The sequence below is a fragment of the Delphinapterus leucas genome, chromosome 1, assembly GCF_059928025.1.
Source record: "Delphinapterus leucas isolate spDelLeu-1000000601 "Yukka" chromosome 1, BTC_Dleu_Yukka2, whole genome shotgun sequence".
Lineage (NCBI taxonomy): Eukaryota > Metazoa > Chordata > Mammalia > Artiodactyla > Monodontidae > Delphinapterus > Delphinapterus leucas.
Window position 1 is genome coordinate 24936365 of NC_143129.1, and position 10199 is coordinate 24946563.

The 10199-nt window shown below is 42.8% G+C and overlaps 1 pseudogene; it reads left to right on the forward strand.

Moving 5' to 3' along the window:
• Positions 1 to 224: 224 nt before the first annotated feature.
• Positions 225 to 342, forward strand: LOC115802820 (U6atac minor spliceosomal RNA; annotated as a pseudogene).
• The last annotated feature ends 9857 nt before the right edge of the window (positions 343 to 10199 follow it).

Below are 10199 nucleotides of genomic sequence, written 5' to 3' on the forward strand. Positions count from 1 at the left end.
ACTTCACTTAGTATGATAATCTCTGGGTCCGTCCATGTTGTTGCAAATGGAAACAACCTAAATGTCCATCGACAGATGAATGGATACAGAAGGTGTGGTATAGATATACGACAGAATACTACTCAGCCATAAAAATGGATTAGATAAAGTATTAAAATTACTTTCACCTGTTTCTTTTTACCTTTTTAGCATGGCTACCAGAAAATTTAAAATTACGTATGTGGGCCTTGTATGAAAGAGAGAAGATATGCATTCCTTTTGACAAGATTGGAGGAGGCCTGGACAACACACATATAGTGAAGGCATTGCCACCTACTTGGTGGCATCTGAACATGGTTTTGAGGAAAGAGAGTGGCTGCTTAATGAGTATGAGGTGTCCTTTTGGGGTGATACAAAGGTTCTGGATCCATATAGTGGTGATGGTTGCACAATATTTTGAATGTCCTAGATATCACTAGGGTAAATTTTGTCATGTATGTTTTACCATACATACACACACACACACACACACACACACACAAATTACAAATGTGGCGTATGTTATACTTCTGTTTTCAGCGGGTGTTTAAAGTAAAGAGGTAGGGAGTACGGCTTTGCTTAAAATAGCATCTCCAGAAATAGAGAAAAAAGTGAAAAGAGGCAAGGATGGGCTGAAGACGGCTGGGAGCGGTTGGAACTCTTTTCTCTCTCCCTTTGGTGAAAATATTAGCATGTGTTTCAGTTTCCTGCCACCTTTGCAGTCCCCATCCCCCTACCTCCCCCCCCCCCCGCCCTCCTGGAGGCCTCAGCTTCATGTGGTCCCTATCTCTTCACAACGCCTTCATCTTATGGTCCCTATCTCTTCACAACGCCTTCATCTTATTTATCTCATTCCACTTTTCCTCCACACTTGGCATGCTGCCCACTGCAGGGTTTCTCACGTAGATAACTCCTTCCCTAAAATTCCTCACAGTTATGTGGTGTTAGGGAATTAGGGATCCTGAGAGTTGAAAATAAAATAGAACACCCAGAGGCCAGCTCAACAAGACTCCTGCCTCCCAGATATTGTTGATGGAGAAAAATTAAAAGTCTTGTCTCTGCATCTCTGGAATCCAGCTTCTTAAGTGTAAAACCCATGAGGCAAAACTGATGTGTGGTGTCAGAAGTCGGGATGCTGGGTGCTGGGGGCTGGGGGTGAGAGACGGTAGGCAGCGGCCGGGTTGGGGTACAGGAAGGGGCTTCTGGAGGTGGGAAACATTCTCATCTGGGTACTGATTACCTCAGTACGTCCACGTTGTGAAACTTGACTGGGCTGCCGACTTGCGCACTTTTCCGAATGTGCATCACCCATCCATACACAGCTAAACAAAAAGCAAATCACCCTGTGAGGTGGATACTTCTCTGAATGTTGAGTGAACGGTCCTGGAAGGAGTAAACGCAGTGGGGTGGGGGCGTGTTTCGCGAGGATGTCTGCCGGGGATGCCGTATCCCCTTTCTGTGGGATCTGGATTGACAAGGCCTGTGATATGATGGGGGCCCAGACGGGGAGGCGTCCGGATGTCCCGCCCCACGACCCTCGGCCTGGAGGTTCGTGAGTGAGTGAGCCACCCACCTTGGTTAACTCACCTGTGTACCTTCTCTCTCGTCTCTGCATTTGAGGAGACCGGGGAGGGACGGGTGTGAGGGTGAGTGATCTTACCAAGAGCTGGCTGTTGGCGTAGGAGAGACGTCTAAGGACGGTCACATTCTTGAGGGGGGGGATTGGAATTCTTCCTGGGCTGTAAATAGACCCCCATGAGGGGAGGAGGGACAGCGCCGGAGCCACCAGGCCCTGTGGTTACCACCTACGGAAATCCTGTGTGTGGGTAAATACAGCCTCAGCAGAGCCTGGAGAAGAGATTGCAGGGGGAGCCGAGGGCCTGAGCAGGCTGATGTGGGAGGTTATTAACCAGATAGTGGCGGGAAACCAGAGGCCAGGGGGATTGGGGCTGGAGGAAAACCAGCGGAAACGAGGGAGGAAAAATAAACAACTGAGAGAAGCAACCTCATTTGCTCCCACCACCCTTTTATTTTGTGCCGGGACTGAGGTCTCCTCTTCTGAGGACAACAGGCTGGAGGCTGATTTTTTTTTTTTTTTTTTTTTTGCGGTACGCGGGTCTCTCACTGTTGTGGCCTCTCCCGTGGCGGGGCACAGGCTCTGGACGCGCAGGCTCAGCGGCCATGGCTCACGGGCCCAGCCGCTCCGCATGGGCATGTGGGATCTTCCCGGACCGGGGCACGAACCCGTGTCCGCTGCATCGTCAGGCGGACTCTCAACCGCTGCGCCACCAGGGAAGCCCTGGAGGTTGATTTTGAAAACCAGGCCTGGCTCCTGCCTTCTTTCTTTGTACCCACCGGCCCCTGCTCCCCCCACCCCCCGCAGTGACCTTCCATCCTGAGCCAGTCCCGGGTTGTGTTCCCACACGCTGTCCCCCTGTTCCCTCCTCTGCAAGTGCAAAGTGCCCAGGGCGACATGCCGAGCTGGACACCACCATACCCCACACACCAAGGGCACCGAAGGCTGGGGCCCTGTCGGCGAGCTTCATAACAATGTTTTTGGCCCACGGAGAGGTTTTCCTTTTCTTGATCACAACCGGAGATGATCAGGTTTGATCCCACGCTCAAAGGCTAACGTCCAGGTCCCCCGGCCTGCTGGAAGGCAACACTTCAGTTTCCAACATCAACTGGTTCCCTTGGGAAAACCTCAGCCTTATAAGACAGGCAAGAGGGAACTGGCAGGTGGCCGGGACAACGGCCCTTCCAGGCCCCAGCTCTGGCTTGAGCTGGCTGGGTGACCGGGGGCAGGCTTCCTAAACTTTGTGGGCATTCGTTGAAACAGCCATAAAATAGGTATGAGGATGCTAATACCACATACATCATACGGTGATGAAAATGCCTCATGTATATGTGAGGATCTGATAGCAGGTGTGTAAAAAGCGCTTTGCAAGCTGCAGAGTTGCCTCCCTGGGGGGCTGTTAGCCAGCGTGCTCTGGGGTGTGGGGACAGAAAGTTGTCACCGAGAACTCACAGAGCTTCAGTTTGCAGGTGTTTACTTTTACATTAGAGAATCTTTAAGGAGAATCGATACCCTGGTGAAATCAGCTCACCTCCAGCACTTGCTCAGAGCTTGGGCTGTCGAGTTACTTAAGAGAGAAGCGGCTCAACAGAGAACCAAGTCCTTAAGATGGCATTTTGGGGTCACATGTGAAATCACTGGGTTCTCAGTTCACTCGTGGGTGGGGCCTTTCACTCCTGCTCAGACACATGTCCACACCGGGGTGGGAGTTCTCTCAACTGGGCTCACTTCTTGCATGGCAGTCAGCGCCTTTAGAAGTTATTTCTGCATTGCTTGTTTAGACCCAGTCCAACAAACTCCCTGTCTGCTAAGCCTGCCTCTTTAAGCAGTTTGAAGATGTGATGTGCCAGGGTAGTATCGGGAGGGAGGGGAGGCCAGGAACAGCTGTAGTGAAAGCCTCTCTCTTGCTGAGCTGCCCTCTGGACGGTCTCCATAAAGATTATGAGGGATTAGAGGCAGGGAAGATGTCCTAAAGCCTTTCACTAAATACTGATTGAGTGTCTACTATGGGCTCTACACTGTTAGTCATGAGCAAAACAGATACAGACACTGTAGTCATTAGTGGAGCTTACCCTGCAGCAGGAAAGCCTGGAAGAAAGAAACTAATGACACAAATAATTAATTGCAAGTGTGATGAATATTACAATGGGAAAGTTAAGGGTCCCAAGGGAACATTTCAGCTGAGCCCTGAAGGATAACTGCCTCAGCACATCCCAAGGGTGTTGGGATGGTTAAGGTTGGATGTGGGGAAAAGCTTTCCCAGCAAAGGGAACCTACGTATGTACATATTCCTCCCTGGGAAGGGACATGTTGCCATATGTACCATATATAGTCTACCTCCTCCTTCCCCACCGCAAACCAAATCCTACTCATTCTGCTAACACCTTTTTCCTCTGGAATTCTGCAAATATAGTTTCTTTTTTGTATGTCTTGACAGCTTATTTATTTACTTTTTATTTGTTTATTTTTAGTGGGGTATAGTTGTTTCACAATGTTGTGTTAGTTGCTACTGATATAGCGAAGTGAATCTTCACCAGACCCAGAGAGGCTACGCTTAATTATGAAATTATCCCAATTTGTACCTTTTCTTATTATGCTAGTAAAACTTGCCTATTCCTTCTTGCCGCCCCTTCCCTATTTCTCACATGACTGGCCGAAAGAGAAATCCTAAGAAAACACACACTCCCAGAGTTTGTTACAGTTATTATGACTCAGACAGCTCTGAAGACTAGAATTTAATGGCAGTTTTCTTAACAGTCCTTGGGGACTCGAAGGACTTTTTCCCACCAGCCATTGAAGTCGGATTATAAAAACACATTTCTTTCTTGAAAGAAAAGAAGAAACTCTCTGAATTCAAAGTTCTGATTAGCCTAAAAGCAGAGCACTGGTTCATATTTTTCTATCTCCTCACACCTGTCTTTTCTCCCTCCTTCCCTTTTTCTTGATTTCTCTGGTGAAGGAATAAGTAAAATAGAGCAGGAGTTGACCTTGCTCCCGACCTTGCTGTATGACTTTGGCCAAGGCACTTCCCCTCTCTCGGCCTCAGTTTCTTCCAGTGCAAAATGCAGTGGTGAATCACAGGAGTCAGGTTTCCTTGGAACTCTAGCAATCCTTACTTCTCCTGAAAGAACCTTAACAGATGGGCACTACATTCCAAGTCCCCTATGGAAACCCAGGGCTGATTGAAAATCTCCTTTCTCTATATTTAAAATAGATAACCAACAAGGACCTGTTGTAGAGCACAGGGAACTCTGTTCAACATTCTGTAATAACCTAAGTGGGAAAAGAATTTGAAAAAGAATAGGTACATGTAGATGTAAAACTGAATCACTTTGCTGTACACCTGAAACACAACGTTGCTAAGCAACGATACTCCAATAGAAAATAAAAATTAAAAAAATATACCAAAAACCCTACCACTTGTTAAGTTGGGAGTATAGTATTAAAGAAGGACAGCCATAATTATCTGAAAAGTCTATTAAAATACTCCTCCCTTGTCTGATTCCATCTCTGTGTGAGTCTACTTTCTTCTTATACTTCAATCAAAACAACGTATCACTATAGACTGAATGCAGAAACAAACACCAGCTGTCTTCTATTAAGCTAAACATAAAGATATTTGCAGAAATGTAAAATAATGCCACTCTTATCACTAAAGTTTTTGTTTTAGGAAATATAATCGTTTTGTAAAAATATGTTTTTCATGTTACCATATAATGGGCTTATTACCATATAATGGGCTTATTATTGCTTTTTGAATGACTTAATAAATGTATTTTAAAATTTTTTTTTTACAGGAGAAATATGCAGTTTATTACAAAGGAATTCTATTTTACATTGTCTTTTCTTTTTTTAAAAGTTTTTATTGGAGTATAATTTCTTTACAATGTTGTGTTAGTTTCTACTGTATAGCAAAGTGAATCATCTATAAGTATACATATATCCCCTCTTTTTTGGATTTCCTTCCCGTTTAGGTCACCACAGAGCACTGAGTAGAGTTCCCTGTGCTACACAGTAGGTTGTCATTAGTTATCTATTTATACATAGTATCAATAGTGTGTATATGTCTGGGATTGACATATATACACTATTGATACTATGTATAAGATAAGTAAATAAATGTATTTTTTAATTTCTCAAAAAAAAGAAAATCTCCTTTCTCAGGAGGGAAACCAGAGGCCTGGCCACCTCGTCCTCAGCCATCACCTAGCCAGAGCTTCCACCTTTAGTATTTAGGATCTCCTCCCCCCAGGCCGGCCTCCCTCTCTTCAGCTGCACGTGCTGCGCTTCCGAAGGCCCCTAGAACTCCAGAAATCCTTCCCTGGTTCCCTCAGCTATACCTGCTATATTCTCCACTCCTGTGAATATCAGGACCCAGAATCAAATGCTTCCAGGAGCCAAGTCAGCAGCACACGTGAGAGTAGATGTCTGGGTGAGGTGCACAGGCTCACGCAGTATGACAGGTGGGGACACGGCCACCTCAGGGCTTGTGCTCAATAGGAAAATATAGGTCCTACCCAGTGCCAACCAGTCAGTATTCTGGAATAAGTGTGCAGTGTTGCCAGATATTCTGCTGATCTTTGAAGAGAAGTCCAACATCATATTTTAAAGTCCAATGTAGTACAAAGTTTTTAAAAATCACAATATGGGCCAAAGACAAAAGTCTGGGTCAGACTGAACCTGTGGCTGCTGGTTTGCTACCTGTGTGTGTAGGCAAAGTATTGGATCCTTTATACATTCTACATGGTATTTACAAAACCTGAAATACTTATCTATGCATTCATTCATTTGATAATTATCTGTCACCTCTCGTGAGCTGGTACTACACAGGGAGCTAGGGAAAACAGGTAACTGAGATGCAACATATTCGTAAATAAGGAATGCCAGCATGTTGTGATCCGTGCCCGGCTGGGTCTACCTCTCCTCTCCTCCCACAGCCTATCGGTGGATCCTGTGCTTACCTCCATGATGGCACTGAACACACTGGAAATTCACGGTTTGCTGTGCTGTGTCTTTCTAGCTTCCTGACGTCCTGCCTACCTGCTACCTGAACCATATACTTCAGTTCTGTACCCCCAGCATCTAACAGAACCTGACACATCGTAGCAACTCCAGAAAAGCATAATGACTGACAAGTGAGTAAGCAGCCCACTAATTGAGTGTCATTCAGGGTGGTGAAGGCAAAGGAGGGTCTCCCTGTGCCCAGCTTCTATCTTCCCCCTCAACGCCAGCTTTGGAAACCCTTTTGTCAAAAAAAGCACAAATGCTAATTGTTCCAAATTAGGCTAATTTACTTCTACCCTTTACCCACCATCCCCATGCCAAGAAAAAAATAATGTAGGGCTTTCCTGGTGGCGCAGTGGTTGAGAGTCCGCCTGACGATGCAGGGGACACGGGTTCGTGCCCCGGGCCGGGAAGATCCCACATGCCGCGGAGCGGCTGGGCCCGTGAGCCATGGCCGCTGAGCCTGCGCGTCCGGAGCCTGTGCCCCGCCACGGGAGAGGCCACAACAGTGAGAGGCCTGCGTACCGCAAAAAAAAAAAAAAATTCATTTTCTTCTGGGATTAAAAGCTTGCTTGATGGACTATATTTATCACGCAGTGAATTTCATTGTCTTATTCAGAATTTCCACTTCCTATAGTTGATTTCTTTTGGCCCATGACTCTCATATTTCTTATAAGGCTAGTATATTGAATTTTAACCATTAGCACTCATTTATTAAAAACAAAATACAAATAAAATTGCAACCAATCAAACAAAACCTGGTAAATAGCAAGCCCATGATTTCCTCTTAAATTTCTTTAAGATCAGAGAAGTGTTTTAAAAGTTGCTAATGAGGCTTCCACACTTTTTAAAGAAATGTCTTGGAGCAATCCCACAATTTGGAGTTTCCTAAATAAGGTGACAATTAAATACTTTGGAAGCTTCCTATTCCACAAAAGATGGTAAACTAGCAAAGGGTGCCAGCTTCCATTCAGAGCCCAAACTGGAGAAGTGAGAGGAAGTTGATGGACGCCAGAACCTAAGAGAGAAACTGTAGGGACAGACAGGGTGTGATGATTAATTTTACGTGTCAACTTGATGGGCCATGCAGTACCCAGAAATTTCGTCAAAGATTATCCTGAATGTATCTGTGAGGATGTCTCTGGATTAGATTAATGTTTGAATTGGTAGACTGAGTAGCAGATTACCCTCCCTAATGTGGATGAACCTCATCCAGTCAAAGACCTGAATAGAACAAAAAGGGTGAGTAAGAGGGAATTCCTTCTGCCTGACTGCTGAGCTGGGACATCAGCCTTTTCCAGACTGGAACTGAAACATTAGCTCTTTTTGGGTCTTGAGCCTGCCAGCTTTTGGGCTGGAACTTAGGCCATTGGCTCTCCAGGTCCTCAGGGCTTTGGACTTGGGCTAGAACTACACATCAGCTCTCCTAGGTCTTTATCTTGCCAACTGCAGATCTGGGGACTTGTTAACCTCCTAATTTCAAGAGCCATTTCCTTATAATATCTATTTATCTATCTATCTTCTATTAGTTTTGTTTCTCTGAGAACCTTAAGGCACTGGGGTTGTGCCTGGAACATGCTTTCCAGTTGGGTTCTTTTCATTCCTTCATATTTACTTGAGTAAATCACTGCCTGCTGCACAGACCTTAGGACACGAAAATAATCATGCATCTCATAGGCAGCATAGTGAGATCCTAGATCCTGCCTGGGGTTGGCTAGATAGCCCCCTTTCAGAATTTCTTCACAAAGCATCCCTGTTGATACTTTGGGCTTGGTGATTAACACAGAAAAACAGCTTCTGAAAGGGAGCAGGGCCAGGGTGGAGGCTCTGGGCATTTCCTTAGGGTCAAGTTTGCATAGATAGTGATCTTAGTGGAATTGTAACATCACCCTGAATTGTCTTGAAGTATTCTCCCTCTCCTAACTTACTTGGAAGTCATAAAATCTAGATACAGGCTTTTGAAGTCTCCAGTGGATATGAGTTCAAAAGAAAAATTGACACCTCCAAGGAACACAAACATCATGAAAGAAAGGCCAGAACTGGCCAACATATGCCAGAGGAAGCAGAATTAATGAACTGAAAGAACAAGAATGGAAAAAACCTTGATAAATATCTTCAAAACCCTAATAGAGGATATTGGAAACATGAAACAGGAATAATAACTTATGAATATGAGTCAAATGTACATACTGAATGTGAAAAATGTAATAGTTGAAATAAAGAACTCAGTAGTTGGATTGAAAGTACTTTTTTCTCTTAATTTCTTTAAAACATATATGGGGTTTATAATATATTGACATGTATGTATGTAATATGTATTGACAATAGCACAAAGGTTGAGGGGGGTGGATGAATGGAGCTATGCTGTTGCAATGTTCATATATTTAATGCATATTAATTCTAAGTGACTAGTTAAAAAGCCCTAAAACAACTACTAAACAAAAACAAAAGCAAAAAAAAAAATGCAAAGAGGTAAAGCTAAAAAGCCAGTAGAAGAATGGAACGCTAAAATATATTCAATTAACTGAAAAGAAGGCATAAAAGAAAACATAGAGAAACAAAAAACAAATGGAAGAAATAGAAAGCAAACAGCAAATGGTAGACCTGAATCCAACACATCAATAATTAAACTACATGTAAATGGGTAAATTTAATAGAAATATTTGGTTGGAGTGGGTAAAAAAGCAAGACCAAGACTATCTACTGTCTACAAGAGAGGTACCTTAAATATAAGAACACAGATGGATTGAAAGTAAAAGTGTGGACAATGATATACAAGGCAAACAAAAAGTATAAGAAAGTTTGAATGGCTATATTAATAACAGGCAAAAATAGACTTCAAGGCAAGACATAATGTCAGAGGTAAGAAAGACATTTCATAATAAAATGGTGAATCCATTAGGAAAACATGATGACCCTAGATATGTGTTGTGTGATAACAGAGCTACAATATACACTGAATAAAAATTGGTAAAACTAAAAGGAGAAGTAAAAAATCCTACAATCAAAATTGGAGATACTTTTACCTCTCTCTCAGAAATTGATAGAACAACTAGACAAAAAACCATTAAGGATACAAAAGATCTGAAAAATATTATCAACACACTTTGATCTAAATGACATACATAGAACATTACAACCAATATCTGTGGAATATACATTCTCTTCAAGTGCATGTGAAACATTTATTAAGATAGATTATATGCGGGACCATATAATATGTTTGAATAAACTTGCAGAGTAATTTTCTATCATACCATAATTAGTTTATAAATTATTATCAATTATATAATATGTTATAATTAAATTTATAATATACATTACAATATATACATAGTTTTAATACATACACTGGGAAAAGACCTAATATAAAACCTAAGTTTCCACTTTATGAAACTAGAAAAAGAAAAGCAAATTAAACCCATAGTAAATGGAAGGAAAGAATAGAGAATAAGACAAAAAAATCAATGACATAGAAAAAAAAAAGAGATTAACAAAACCCAAAATTGGTTTTTTTAAAAGACTGATGAAATGACTTATATGTCCACAAAAAGACTTTTATAAGACTGTTCATAACACATTTAATTATAATAGACAGTAA